Raw genomic sequence first — 14,273 nt, 5'->3', positions numbered from 1 at the left:
ATAAAATTTTGAATAGAATAGAATTCAGAATAGAATTTTGAATAGAATAGAATTCAGAATTTGAATAGAATTCAGAATTTGAATAGAATTCAGAATTCAAATTTGAATAGAATTCAGAATTCAAATAGAATAGAATTCAGAATTCAAATAGAATAGAATTCAGAATAGAATTGAATGCAGAATAGAATTGAATGCAGAATTCAAATAGAATACAATTCAGAATAGAATAGAATTTTGAATAGAATAGAATTCAGAATTTTGAATAGAATAGAATTTTGAATAGAATAGAATTCAGAATTTGTATAGAATTCAGAATTAAAATTGGAATAGAATTCAAAATTAAAATAGAATTGAATTCAGAATAGAATTGAATTCAGAACTCAAATAGAATTGAATTCAGAATAGAATAGAATTGAATTCAGAATTCGAATAGAATAGGTTGGAAGGGACCTTGTAGCAGAGGTGGGCAGAAACCGTGCACGAGCGCGCCCGAACCGATAGTAAAAAAAATTGGCAACCACCACTGCCTTGTAGGTCATCTAGTCCAACCCCCTGCTCAAGCAGGAGATATTCTTGGATGACAAACACGGATTTAGCAAATTAAAGCCAATTCACTTTGTGCTGACTCTGGCTAGCTGGGAAAAGATGATTTTCTGCCCTGCTACTTGAGTTCTGCTTTCGAAGGGGCAGAAGCCAGGTACCTGGAACAAGACAGCAGCAGCCCCATCAGTCAGGTAAACAGGAAGCCATCAAACCGGTTGAGCACAGAAGCTCATGCCAGTTTCATTCCTGGAAGCTGGAATGATCGCTGACAAAGGAGTTAAACACCCAGCGTATCACGAGGGCTTTTGAAATAGCGGGGAATGGCTGGAAGGTGAGGTCTCCTTTTCTGGATCAGATGTCGGTGTGTGCATTTGTGATGAACAATTGCATATTTTGTTCTTGGGGGGGTTGTGAAATCTGCAAACATACCTACTAATAACCCATCTTGTGAGTGCATTTCTGAACCTTGGGCATTTTAAGATGGGTGACTTCAACTCCCAGAATTCCCCCCTCCAGAATACTTTAAGACGTGTGGACAGATTCCCAGAATTCCCCAGCCAGGATGCTTTAAGATGAGTCCCCTCATTAAGAAGGTATATAGCTTCTTACTAAATTTAAAAATGGAGGGCGAAGAAATAAAAGACACAATGGCAAAAGGGGGGCGGGAACTTTGGCTATATAACATAGAATTAGAGCAGAGGTCAGCAACCTTAAACACTCAAAGAGCCACAAATGTCCTAAATGTTCAAATCTGGAGCTGACTGGAAACCCAGTTCCCCCACCATAGAGTCTCTTCCTAGCGCGGCGTCCTTTTCCCTCTACCTGTCCTAACCAAAAGCCCTATCAATTGTGAGGCTGACCAGCGACAGGGAGCCACAGCAGGGGGATGAAAGAGCCACATGCGGCTCCAGAGCCACATCCGACTCCGGAGCTGCGGGTTGCCAACCCCTGAGCTAGAGAAATGGGAAAGGAACTAGAGATTAACAATGGCAACCTCTTATAAAGAAGATTTATATAAAGTGTTTTACAGGTGGCATTTACCACCTGCTGGGTTAGCTAAAATGTTTAAAAATACGTTTAGCAAATGTAATCTAAAAACGGGCACATTTTATCATACGTGGTGGACTTGTGTTAAAGCAAAATAAAAATGGGCAAAAATACACAGATAGCTAGAAAAGATAATAGGGAAATGTGTAGATTTTAAACCTGAACTGTTTTTATTAGGGATGATATCAGAAAAAATTGATAAGAAAAATATGTAATTAGTATTACACGTCTTAACACCAGCAAGGATTACCTTGCACAACATTGGAAAAATGAAGAAACACAGCAAGACGAAGAGATAATTAAGAAGTCCTTTTTTGTTGTATTAAACTACTAGACATACCCAGTTCCTGCAACCGTTCTTCCTATGTTTTAGCCCCCAGTCCTCTAATCCTCTTGGTTGCTCTTCTCTGTACTCATTCTAGAGTCTCCACATCTTTTTTATATCGTGGTGACCAAAAATAGATGCAGGATTCCAAGTATGGTACTTTACCTAATCTTGATGCTATCCCTCTGTTGATTCAGGCTAGGATTACATTGGCTTTTTTTGACACTGATGGCTCATATTTAAGTGATTATGCATTACTTCTCCCAGAACACTCAAAGAGCCACAAATGTACTCACTGGAAGCCCCCTCCCTCCCGATTCAATTCTGCAGCCAACCGGTTCCCCCACCATAGAGTCTCCTCCTAGTTTGGCATCCATTTTCCTCTACCTGTCCTAACCGAAAGCCCTATCAATTGTGGAGACGACCGGCGACAGGGAGCTGCAGTAGAGTGATGAAAGAGCCACATGCGGCTCTGGAGCTGCAGGTGGCCAACTCCTGTCCTAGATCCCTTTCACAGTCCCTGCTGTTGAGGCGGGTACCACCTATTTTATCCCTGTGCATTTGTTGTTGTTTTTTCTTTCCTTGCCATCCTCCTCATTCTGTTCCCCTCTCGTTTGTAGGATCGGCTGCTTTAACGGAAAAGATACAAAATAGGAAGGGAAAAAAAATTGAGAGAAGGAAGGAAAGAAAGGCCAGTTTTGCAAGGCAGTTAAGCAGGACCAGGTGTTGCTACCAGCAGGACAAAGTTGGGTGAGTCAACCTCTTTCTAAAGAAGAAGAGAAGGTTTATGAAACCTGTATATTGCCAATCAGTGCATGCCAGTCCCATGACTGTTTATTTATTAAATGTGTAAGTTTACAATTTACATGTCAAATTACCGACAAGGCATTTTAAAGTTTGTCTGCGCTTCTTATTCCTAAACTTAGACAACATTGGATAAAGTTAATATCATGAATTCCGTACTGCACAGTTTGCCACCACAATCTCAGTTGTTATTCCTCATGGGAGGCGGTGGGTGGGTGGGTAGACCGAAATTCTGATTGGGGGGGGGTGATTTCTGAGCTTGAGAACCCACATTAAAGTCGTCTTGTTCCCCCGCTGTAGGAAGCGAGCTATGTTAGCCTGTGGTTTGCCAGAAATCCAATACAGATAGTCATACTACTTACGACCACAATTGAGCCCAGAATGTATGATGCTAAGCGAGAAATTTGTTTAGTGAGTTTTGCCCCGTTTTGTGTTTTTTCTTGCCACAGTTCTTAAGTGAATCACTGCAGTTGTTAAATTAGTAACATGGTTATTAAGCGAATCAGGCTTCCCTGTTGTCTTTGCTGGTCAGAAGGTCGCAAAACGGGGTCATGTGACTCCAGGACATGCAATCGTCATAAATAGGAACCCCCTCTCAAGCATCCAAATGTAAACCACGTGTCCGTGGGGACCCTGCAACGGTCATAAAGGGAGAAAAATGGTCTGAAGTCTCTTTTGCCAGTGCCGTTGTAACTTTGAACGGTCACTAAGCGAACTGTTGTAAGTCGAGAACTACCTGTAGCACCTTTCTGACAACTACTTTTATGAACAGACATAAGCAGCAGCTGTTTAAAACCTCCGGTTTTGGTGGTCGGTGATTGAAACACATAAGGTAATAGCACTCCCGCCGCCTTGAGTCTGGAAGCAGTTCCATAGGTGGAAGGGGTGGACATTTTGGTGAGGTACTGACGTTTCGTAGTGTAAGGAGCCCCAGACCGCACCTGAGGGAAGGACTGCAATGTCTGCAAGTTTGAACTGAGGTAACAGAATGTGAGGCAACTGGCAGTTGGAACAGAGTTATTTTCAGGTGGGGAGAGGGAGTAGAATGTCTTTACTCCTTAGCATCAGAGCGTGTTAATTATTGTATACGAATTACTAATGATCTGATGGTCATTTTGAAAAAAAATCCTTTCTTAGCAAGCACCTAGAAGCCAAGAGGAACATACGTGCTAAATTTCAAGTTTGTAGGCTTTATGGTTCTGGAGATTTTGTGATGATGCGTGAGTGGTATTTGGCATAAACAAACAAACAAACAATCAATCAAACAAACAAACACAGGTAGTCCTCAACTTACAATTGTTTTGTATAGTGACCATTTGAGGTTACAACAGCACTGAAAAAAGTGACTTATGACCGTTTTTTCACACTTATAACTGTTGCAGCCTCCCTGTGGCCATGTGAGCAAAATCGGGATACTGGGCAGCAGGCACATATTTAACAATAGTACCGAATTTGGAAGGGGCCTTGGAGGTTTTCTAGTCCAACTCTGTGCTCAGACAGGAGACCCTATGCCCTTTTCAGCAAAAATCAAGTGGGAAGCCAGATTGGCTTAATGACTGTGTGATTCACCTAACAACAGTGGCAAAAGTTGTGCAATTGGACCAAACTCGCTTAACCGCTGCCTGGTGTATCAGTGGAAACCATGGGCTCTACAGTTGTCGTTAAGTCAAGGACTAATAAAAATCCATATTATCATCATTAATAATAATGGGGAAAAAACGACGTATGTCGGCCCGAGTGCATAAACGAAGTTAGTTTTATGCATCTCAATACGAAGCTGGCATTGTGATTCTGGGCAGCTGATAAAAGTGGGTGGCTTGTAATACCGTCTTTGGGTTTCGCTCTGGAGCTTCCTGTTCCTGTGCAAGAACATGTATTCTATTGGCTGTTGTCAGATTCCTATGGGGTCATGTAGGGGTCATATCTGGCTCCATACGCAAAGAGGAAATGCAAATCCCAGGTCAGTGATGGCGAACCTTTTCAGCACCTAGTGCCCAAACCGGAACACCCATGCATGCCCGTGCATGGGCATGCGCACTAAAACACCAGCATGCACGCCAGACAACTGGTCTTCATACGCACCGCAGCACTTAAAACCCGAAGACCAGTTGGTGCGCACATCCCCGTTTTTTGGGCGTTGTTGTGGCCGTTTTTGGGCCGTTTTTAGAAATGCATCCTCAGTTTCTGCTTGGGGGGCTATTAAGAAAAACTGCTTTCTGTCTTTTAAGAACATGTTTCTCCATTTCTCCTTTTGGGAAATATAACATTCTGCCTTTTTAATATTTCATTCGTCTGGGGGTGGGGTAGATGCTGACTTTCTCCCAAAGTTTTAGAATGAACACAGGCAGGCGGAGGACACGCAGAATCAGGTTTTGGACATCGAAGTGGTTTTATTGAACCCAAGTGGTTTAACCAGTTGAAGGAAGACCATTCAGCTGGATGAGTCATCCCTTACACAGACACACCCTCGAGTGAAAACAAGCACGCCACGTGCGCTGGCTTTGCTTATTTTCTGCTTAGATGGGTCTGGTTAAAAAGCAAAATCCTGAAGCAAGAGCTTATGGTTTTGGGTGTGGTTTGGCACGCTTTTGGCTCGCCTTCATTTTCCTTCTCATCACATTGTTTCTGAGACATTTCCTCTGGTTTCTTCCAATAAACTAAGCATCTTGGTGTCTCTTTGTGACTTTCTCTGCTAGGATCTAGCCAACCGTTTTTGGATGGCTAGTTTTGAATAGTGATGAAAGCAGCAGGCTAGAAACTAGGAGATGAGGAGTTCTAGTCCTGCCTTAGGCAGGAAAGCGAGTTTGGTGTCTTTGAGCCAATCACCAGGAGATGGTGAGTTCTAGTCCTTCTTTAGCAGGAAAGTTGGCTGGGTGACTTTGGGCCAATCACCAGGAGACTGGGAGTTCTAGTCCCACTTTAGGCATGAAACCTAGTTGAGTGTCTTTGAGCCAATCACCGAGAGACTGGGAGTTCTAGTCCCTGCACAAGCATGAAAGTTGCCTGGATGACTTTGGGCCAGTCACCAGGAGATGGTGAGTTCTAGTCCCACTTTAGGCATGAAAGCCAGCTGGGTTCAGTCCTCAGGAGACAGTGAGTTCTAGTCCCACTTTAGGCATGAATGCTAGTTGAGTGTCTGAGCCAATCTCCAGGAGAAGGTGAGTTCTAGTCCCTGCACAAGCATGAAAGTTGACTGGGTGACCTTGAGCCAATCTCTCTCTCTCAGACTAACCTACCTTACAGGGTTGTTGTGGGGAAAATAGGAAGAGAAAGAAATAAAAGTGGGATCAAGACTTTTCCTGTCCTGTCGTGTCTAATTCCAGGGGCTGGTGCTCATCTCCATTTCTTAGCCGAGGGAGCCAGAGGGAGCATTCCTGTGCTCATGTGGCCGGCATGACTATATGTGGAGGCCCACAGAATGCTGTCACCTTCCCACCAAAGGGGTACCTATTTATCTACTCACATTCGAACTGCTAGCTGGGCAGGAGCTGGGGCAAGACAGGAGCTCACCCCATTGTCTCAAACCCAGGCGAACAGATGTCCATTTCTGACTGCCATTTGGTCCCAGGAGGCTTCACGGAAGCCTGCTAGGCGCTAAACAGGGCACGGGAGGGGGGGGTCACGTGCATTGCATCATGGGTGTGGCCATGCACGTGTGCCCTGTTCCGCGAACGCTTTTGGCCCACGACGACAAAAAGGTTAGCCATCATTGGTGTAGGGTCTCCTGCTTGAGCAGGGGGTTGGACTAGATGACCTATAAGGTCCCTTCCAACTCTGTTAATCTGTTAAATTTCCAGCTGACAAGCTAGGCGTTTTTAACTACTAAGGCATCACACCCCTTACAAAGGTGGGATTAAAGGGAGGGAGGGAGGGAGGAAGGAAGGGACAAGTGGAAGGATGGAAGAGAAAGGACAAGAGGGAAGAAAGGAAATAAGGAAGGAGGGAGGGAGGAAGGAAGGAAGGAAGGAAGGGTGGCTGTTTGGATTACAAATTGTGCTATCCTGGCTGGCGACCTAGCTCCCATCATCCCCAGTGTATAGGCTGCCACCAAGCATCCCCGCCCCTCTAACTTTGCAATTTCTTCTTCCAACCTCTTTCTCCCCTCCCCCCCCCGCTCCTCCACTTTCCAGGATTAACAGGGTCTCTGCAAAGACTGTACCCAGGGTATGCTAATCTTTTTTGGGGGGGGCAAGTTCCTCTCTCTCAGCCCAAATCCACCTCACAAGATTGTTGTGGGGAGAATAAAAGGAGGAAGGAGACTCTGTTTGCCACCTCGAGTTCTTTATACCAATTTTTTAAAAAATGGTTGAAACAAGCAAGGAAGTTGGAATCAGGTTTGCTGGGCTTTAGTCAGCGGGAGAAGACTTTCTCTACCAGGCTGTGGTGGACATTGTGTGGCTACTCCAAACAGTTTCCTTTCCACTGGGGTTGTGGCCCGCCAGTGGAGCTGGCAGCAGATTTGGAGAGTGAGGAGGTTGGTGAGGGACACGGGCCAGTCCTGGAATCTGGGGAAGGCTCTGATGAGGGCTCTGTGTCGGAGGCAGAGAGGGGGCCAGGGCCGTCCGACAGTTATCAGCTGCCTTCGGAATCAGACATCAGTGAGGCAGAAGAACAGCTAGAGCCTCTTCCCAGTGTGCGCATGCGCAGAGTTGCCAGATGAAGAGAAGAGCTAAGGAACAGGGGTCGACTTGGGAGGAAGGCCACAGGTGGACAGTGAATGGCCCCTCCCAGAGGAAATAAAAGAGCAGTGCCAGGGGAGTGGAGTTTGCAGGAGACAGTTAGTTTGCTTAATTGGTTTGGAGACTCATTGCCAGGTTTTGCAGATATCGTCCTGGCAGCTCTCCAAGCCAGATGACTTCTGTGACTATAAATCCTCCCTCAAAAGACTTTGCTGGGTGTGAAGGAGCAGAATTCACAGTCAATTAATAAAAGGGTTTTTTGTCAGGACAAGGAGTTTGCTTCAGCCTCTTGGGAAGCCTCGGTCAGAACAACTGGTCACCAACGCCAGCCACCTTTTCCCTACAATCAGCAGAGCCTGAGTGTGGCCACGTCTTCCTCCCGCTTGCAAAACCAGCCTCCTCCACCTCCTCTTCACGCTCCAGGTGAGAGAGACACCTGCTTCCACCGTGCCTCGCAGGAACGGCCCAAACGGGCCAATAGCAAAACGTCTTCTGTTGAAGGCATCCAATTTGGGCCCGAGATGCTTGCAGCAGCTTTCTTTTGAATAATGTTAATTGCACGGTGCCAGAGAGGAAGTGCCAGTTGCCCTTAGAGGATACTCGGCACGTGCGCCGCCCACTCTGCTTCTCCAGCCCAGGAGGAAGTCGAGCATCACATGAAGATTCTTGTTACGACACGAACGATCCAGAAACGCGCCCAGGAATCCGAACGCCAGAGCTGCCTTAGGGCTGCGTAACGGAGCGTAGAGCCCAAAATTCAGCTTCACATGCTAAACAGGGTAAGGATCAGTTTAATGCCGGCTTAGAGATTCCAGGCAGTCCTCGTCTTACGACCGCAACTGAGCCCAACATTTCTGGGGCTCAGCGAGACGTTTGTCAAGCGTGTTACGTCCCATTTTATGAGCTTCCTTGCTGCATTTAGAATAGAATCGCAGAGTTGGAAGGGACCTTGGAGGTCTTCTAGTCCAACCCCCTGCTTAGGCGGGAAACCCTACACCACTTCAGACAAACGGCTATCCAACCTCTTCTTAAAGACTTCCAGTGTTGGGAGCATTCACAACTTCTGGAGGCAAGGAGTTCCACTGGTTAATTGTTCTCACTGTCATTAGGTGAATAGCGCGGTTGTGAAGTGAATCCAGCTTCCCCTCTGACTTCGCTTATCAGAACGTCGCAAAAAGGGGATCGCGTGACCCCCCGTGATGCTGAAGACCGTCATAAATACGAGTCAGTTACCAAGAGTCTGAATTTTGATCACATGACCACAGGGAGGCGGCCAAGGTTGTAAGTGTGAAAAATGACCATTTTTCACACTTAACAACCGTTGCCGCCACCCCCGTGGTCACATGATCAATGTCCGGCCACTAAAGGAATGCTTGTGAGCAGGAGTGGTATTCACTTCCTTTCCCTACCGGTTCGCAAAGGTGAGCTTGGCCTTCCACGCGTGTGCTTTGATTGCATGCACCGCTAGTACACCTGCGCGTGGCTTGAAAACGTGCCTAAATAGGACGGCGTAGAACCGGGGCACCCGCAATTTCCACTACCGGTTTGGGGGAACCGCTCCGAACTGGCTGAATATTACCTCTGGTTGTAAGTCAAGGACTACCTGTATTCATCTGGTCAAGCGAGGGGGAAAAGCAGACCGCATGGGGGTTTTAAAAGGTGTCCCCCACTCGTCCTATGGAAAAGGCAGCAATAAGCCGGTATGGTCAGCGTCACCTTGAGAGGCTAAATTTGCCACGATGCTCCTAACCGCTTTGGCTTTGGTCGTTTTTCAGGAGAGTTTCCGAGGAATTTTCCAGTCTGCGGTTACCCTTCCTTTTTATTTTGTATTTTTTTTTGCCTCCTTTCTCTAAGCAGAGCTTGGAAGCTTTTCCGTTTTAAGGATCCCGTTGGAGGCTGGTAATTTGCACTTTGTCCGGGAGATACTTCCAAGAAAACAGAAGAAGTGGTGCACTCAGAAAGCTGGTGGAGGGACACCGCAGTGTTTTAGTACAACTCTCCGGAGGAAAGGGGAGGATAGGAGTTTTTCTTGGTTCAAACAACTTCACATCTTTCCTTTCCTCCCCTCCTTTTCCTTTCCTTTCCATTCCTTTCCTCTCTTTTCCTTTCCTTTCCTCCCTTCCTTCATTTCTTTTCCTTTCCTCTCTTCCCCTCCCCTCCCCTCTTTCTTTTCCTTCCCTTCCCTTTTCATTCCTCTCCTCCCCTTCCCTCTTTCCTCTTTATTTTTATCTGCTCAATTGTGCCTGATACTTAGAAATTGCCTGGATAAAAGTAGTCCTTGCAGTTTGTAGGGTTTTTTTTCTTTCAAAAGTGGCTTGCCATTGCCTCCTTCCTAGGGTTGATAGAAAATGACTGGCTCATGGTCACCCAGCCGTCTTCCATGCCTAAGGCGGGACTAGAACTCCCAGTCTCCTGGTGATTGGCCCAGAGTCACCCAGACAGCTGTCATGCCTAAGGTGGGACTAGTACTCTGAGTCTCCTGGCGATTGGTCCAAAATCACCCAGCCTCCTTTCCTGCTTAAGATAACACTAGAACTCTCGGTCTCCTGGTGATTGGACCAGAATCACACAGCTGTCTTCCATGCCTAGGGTGGGACTAGAACTCTCAGTTTCCTAGTGATTGGGCCAGTCACCCAGCCTCCTTTCAGATAGGACTAGAACTCCCTGTCTCCTGATGATTGGTCTGAAGTCACCCAGCCTCCTTTCATGGCTAAGATAGGACTAGAACTCACAGCCTCCCGGTGTTCTACACCAAACCGCCTCTCTATAATTGCATTGATCCCAAGAACGTGGGAACAGCCCCAGGCTAAATCAACTTCCCCGCCTCTTCAGAAGGGACGCGAGAACGAGGAATAACACGCCGTATCTGGTTCCATCATCTGCTGTTTATTTCAACGGTTCAGATATTCCCGCCCATCCCGACAATCCAGAAGAAAAAGAAAGAAAGAACCTAGAAGTAGCTAGATGGGTCCATTCTATTGATATCAAGCATGTCTTCCCCACCCCCAAAGCGGTCTTTGCGGAGGGCGGCAGAGCCATCCCTAACTCAGCCCCGGACTACGGTGCCCATCACCCCCACCCCAAGGTACAACCAGGCAGGTAGAGTTGGCCAGGTTGCAGAAGCAGCTGGGGCGGTGGGGGGGAGGAGGTAGAGCTGGAATGAGAAGAAGGCTGTTTGGCTTGACGGAAGAAGAGGAGGAGGAGGAAGAGGAAGGATGACTGACATTTTCTTTTTTATTCCTCCCTTCATGCTTTTAACTCATCGCAAGCTTGGTTGCTCCAAGGCTAACGTTTCACTGGGAGAGGCCCCAGAAGTGCTTTTTCAATGGGCCAACTGGACTTAACTATGTTTTTCCTTGAAGAGGTTTCACTTCTCACCCCGAGAAGCTTCTTCAGTTCTGCCCGAAGGGCAGGGGATGGAAGGATTTCTATTCCTTGCAGTCCTCTGGTCGTTAGTCCTCTCTCTGGGAGTCGTTGAGGCCACTTGGAGGTCCATCTGTGTCCTTAGGGTCACCTGAGTGGTGCAAATGATTCTTGTAGTCTGGAAAATTGGTAGTGCAAATGAGTGTGGAACAGCTGCAGGATTTGGCTTTTGCCGGTCTGGAGAAAATAAGGACGATGGGTGACAGGATTTGAGGGGCTGCCCCAAAGAAGAAGGGGGGTCAAATTATTCTCCAAAGCACCTGAAGGCAGGACAAGAAACAATGGTTGGAAACTAATCAAGGAGAGAAGCAACCTGGAATTCAGGAGAGACGTCCTAAGAGTAGTATTCAGCTGCTTTGCACCGGTTCGTCCGAATGGGTAGTGGCAAACTGTGGGTGCCCGACTCCAAAATGTCCTCTGTAGCCTCGTTTTTGACGCCGCGCGCACATGCATAGGCATGGGCTCACAGTTGCGGACCAGTGGTAAATCTAAGTGAATCCCACTGCTGAAGCCGAGATACTGTAAACCTCCAAGTGGCCTCAGTGACTCTTAGAGAGAGTACTAACAACCAGATGACTGCAAGGAACAGAAGCCCTCCCATCGTTGAATCCAAACGGAAGAAGCTTCTCGGATGAGGAGCGAAACACCTTCAAGGAAAAACCTAGGAAGTCCACTTGAAAAAGCACTTTTGAGGCAACCACAACTTGGATGACTGAGAATCTTCATAGAGAGCTGGCAGAGATATTCACACACGCCTCTTTCTTCCCCCGAGCCAAATAAACCTCTCAAAATCCTTAATTTTCCTCCTCACCGGAGCCTGTTAGTGCTTCAGTTTTTAATCGGGCTTCGGTTGTTTGGTTCCAAGTGAACAATTTCCCCTGAAAACGGAACACATCCCATTTTATTCCCTTCAAATCTCCCCTCTCCTCCTGCCGCACGCGAAATAAATCAATATATCCCCCCCTTTTCAAACAGTAAAAAGTGCATCGTCCTGGGCTTTCGGCAGGTACAAATCTGGATCAGGTATTTTTAAAAGTTTAAACTCTTTTTGTAAAAACACATTCCCCCCCCCCCCAAAACAAAGCCAGCCACATTTCTCTCTGTTTTATAGGTAGAAATGCCGCTGGTGCTGGTTTTATTTTTTTCAGTTTTAATAGCTCTACGCTGAGCTATCTCCTGAACTTGCCGGAACTCTTCTTAGCTATCAAAAAATCGAATGCTCCAAGAAAATGGGGAGCGGTCTTGCAAAGGGCGGCCAGCCACCACAATCTTGGGGTGAGAAAGAGGAGCAGAAGTGGTTTGGGAAGCAGGCGCGGTGGGTCTTGCCTGGAAAATGTTTGGGGGTGGGGGTGCATGCAAATTAGGCTGGAGATTTCAGAGATTAAAAACAAAGATTTCTCTGCAGGGTTTTTCACCCGGTCGACTCCATCTTTCCCCCCCCCCCAAACTTTGTCACTTTAAGACAGGTGGACTTCAACTCCCAGAATTCCCCAGTCAACATGGAGGTCAATAATCTCAGCAACTTTTAAGACTTGTGGACTTCAACTCCCAGAATTCCCCAGCCAGCCTTTCCCCCCCTTCACTTTGCTGAAGTGAAGATATATTACGTTTACTGTATACCCACCGTCTATTAAGAAAGTTACCCTACGCAGCTGGCTGTGGAATTCTGGGAGTTGAAGTCCACGTGTCTTAAAATGACCAAGGTTAAGAAAAGAAATCTGCTTTTTTAACATTTCTGGTGCAATATGGCTCTTCCAGAGTGATGCACCAGACAGAAAATCTACCCAAATGCAGGAAGCCAAACAAGATTTAACCAAGTGGCATCTTTTGCCAGTTCAAAATGGGCAGCTGTGAATTTTATTGCCATTTCCCAAGATGAAAAAAAATGGAGCTTCTGGTATGGACAGTTTTGTCGGCTGCATGCAAGGGGGATGGAGTGGACGCCGTGGTTTTTTTGTGACATAACCCACTGTTGTTGCCTCCATTCTGACCAGCAGATGCCCAACCCCGTTGCTGCCTTCCGCAGAGACCCAGGGAAGAGGCACGGGTGCTACGCTAGAATAAATTTCACAGCCAGCGCAAGACCCAAAGCAAAAAAAAAAAAGAGGGGGACATCAGGCATCCCCGAGCGAAGCAGTGGGGTAGGGTGGGGAACGCAGTAGCTGTCCTTCCTTTCTCCCCCACTGCCCCACGTGACCCCTGACCCTGAGGGCCACTTTTATTATTGCTTTTAAAAGAGATGGCTCGTTCCTTAAGAATAGATGGGAGATGGTTGGAAAAGGGAGAGTAGGAAAGAGAGGGAGGGAGGGTGGGAGGGAGGGAGAAAGGAAGGAAAGGAGAGGAGAGGAAAGGAGATGAAGAATAGACAAGAGGAAGAACAAAAAAGCAAGGACAAGAGGGAGGAAAGGAAATAGGAAGGAAGGAAGTAGACGACGAGGAAGAACAAAAAAGAAAGGACAACAGGGAGGAAAGGAAATAAGAAGGAAGAAAAGGAAAGAAGGAAGGAGTGCACAAGAGGAAGAACAAAAAAGAAAGGACAAGAGGGAGGAAAGGAAATAGGAAGGAAGGAAGTAGACGACGAGGAAGAACAAAAAAGAAAAGACAACAGGGAGGAAAGGAAATAAGAAGGAAGAAAAGGAAAGAAGGAAGGAGTGCACAAGAGGAAGAACAAAAAAGAAAGGACAAGAGGGAGGAAAGGAAATAGGAAGGAAGGAAGTAGACGACGAGGAAGAACAAAAAAGAAAGGACAACAGGGAGGAAAGGAAATAAGAAGGAAGAAAAGGAAAGAAGGAAGGAGTGCACAAGAGGAAGAACAAAAAAGAAAGGACAAGAGGGAGGAAAGGAAATAGGAAGGAAGGAAAGAAGGAAGGAGTAGACAAGAAGAAGAACAAAAAAGAGGACAAGAGGCAGGTAAGGAAATAGGAAGAGAGGAGGGAAGGAAGGAAGGGGAAAGGGTAAAAGGAAGGAAAGGACAGGAAATACTAATAATGGAATATATTTGCAGTTCATAGTTGGAACGAGGAATCCATGGTGCTCTCTGAACTTGGTTGTTTTTTTGCAGACGTTTCATGACCAAACTAGGTAACATCATCAGTGCTAGTCCTGATACACTGATGATGTTATCTAGTTTCGGTAATGAAATGTCTGCAAGAAAACAACCAAGCACCAAGAGTACTGAGGACAGGAAATAGGGAGGGAGGAAAGGAAGGAAGGATAGATAGATAAAGAGGGCGGAAGGAAGGGAGAAAGGGAAGGAAGGAAGGAGAAAGGGAGGGAGGGAAAAAATAGGAAGAAGGAAAGGAAGGATGGAAGGAAAAAAAGAAGGGAAGAAGGAAGACTCGATCTGAGCACCAGAACTGTTTCCCCACCCTTAGGGGTCCTCCTGACCCACAGCAGACTTTGGGGGGGGGGGGGCATGTGGATCCCAGGAGGAAGGGAGAAGCTCTCTTCCC

Source organism: Natrix helvetica (genome assembly GCF_964273705.1).
Source record: "Natrix helvetica genome assembly, chromosome: W".
NCBI lineage: Eukaryota > Metazoa > Chordata > Lepidosauria > Squamata > Natricidae > Natrix > Natrix helvetica.
This window is presented reverse-complemented; position numbering follows the sequence as displayed.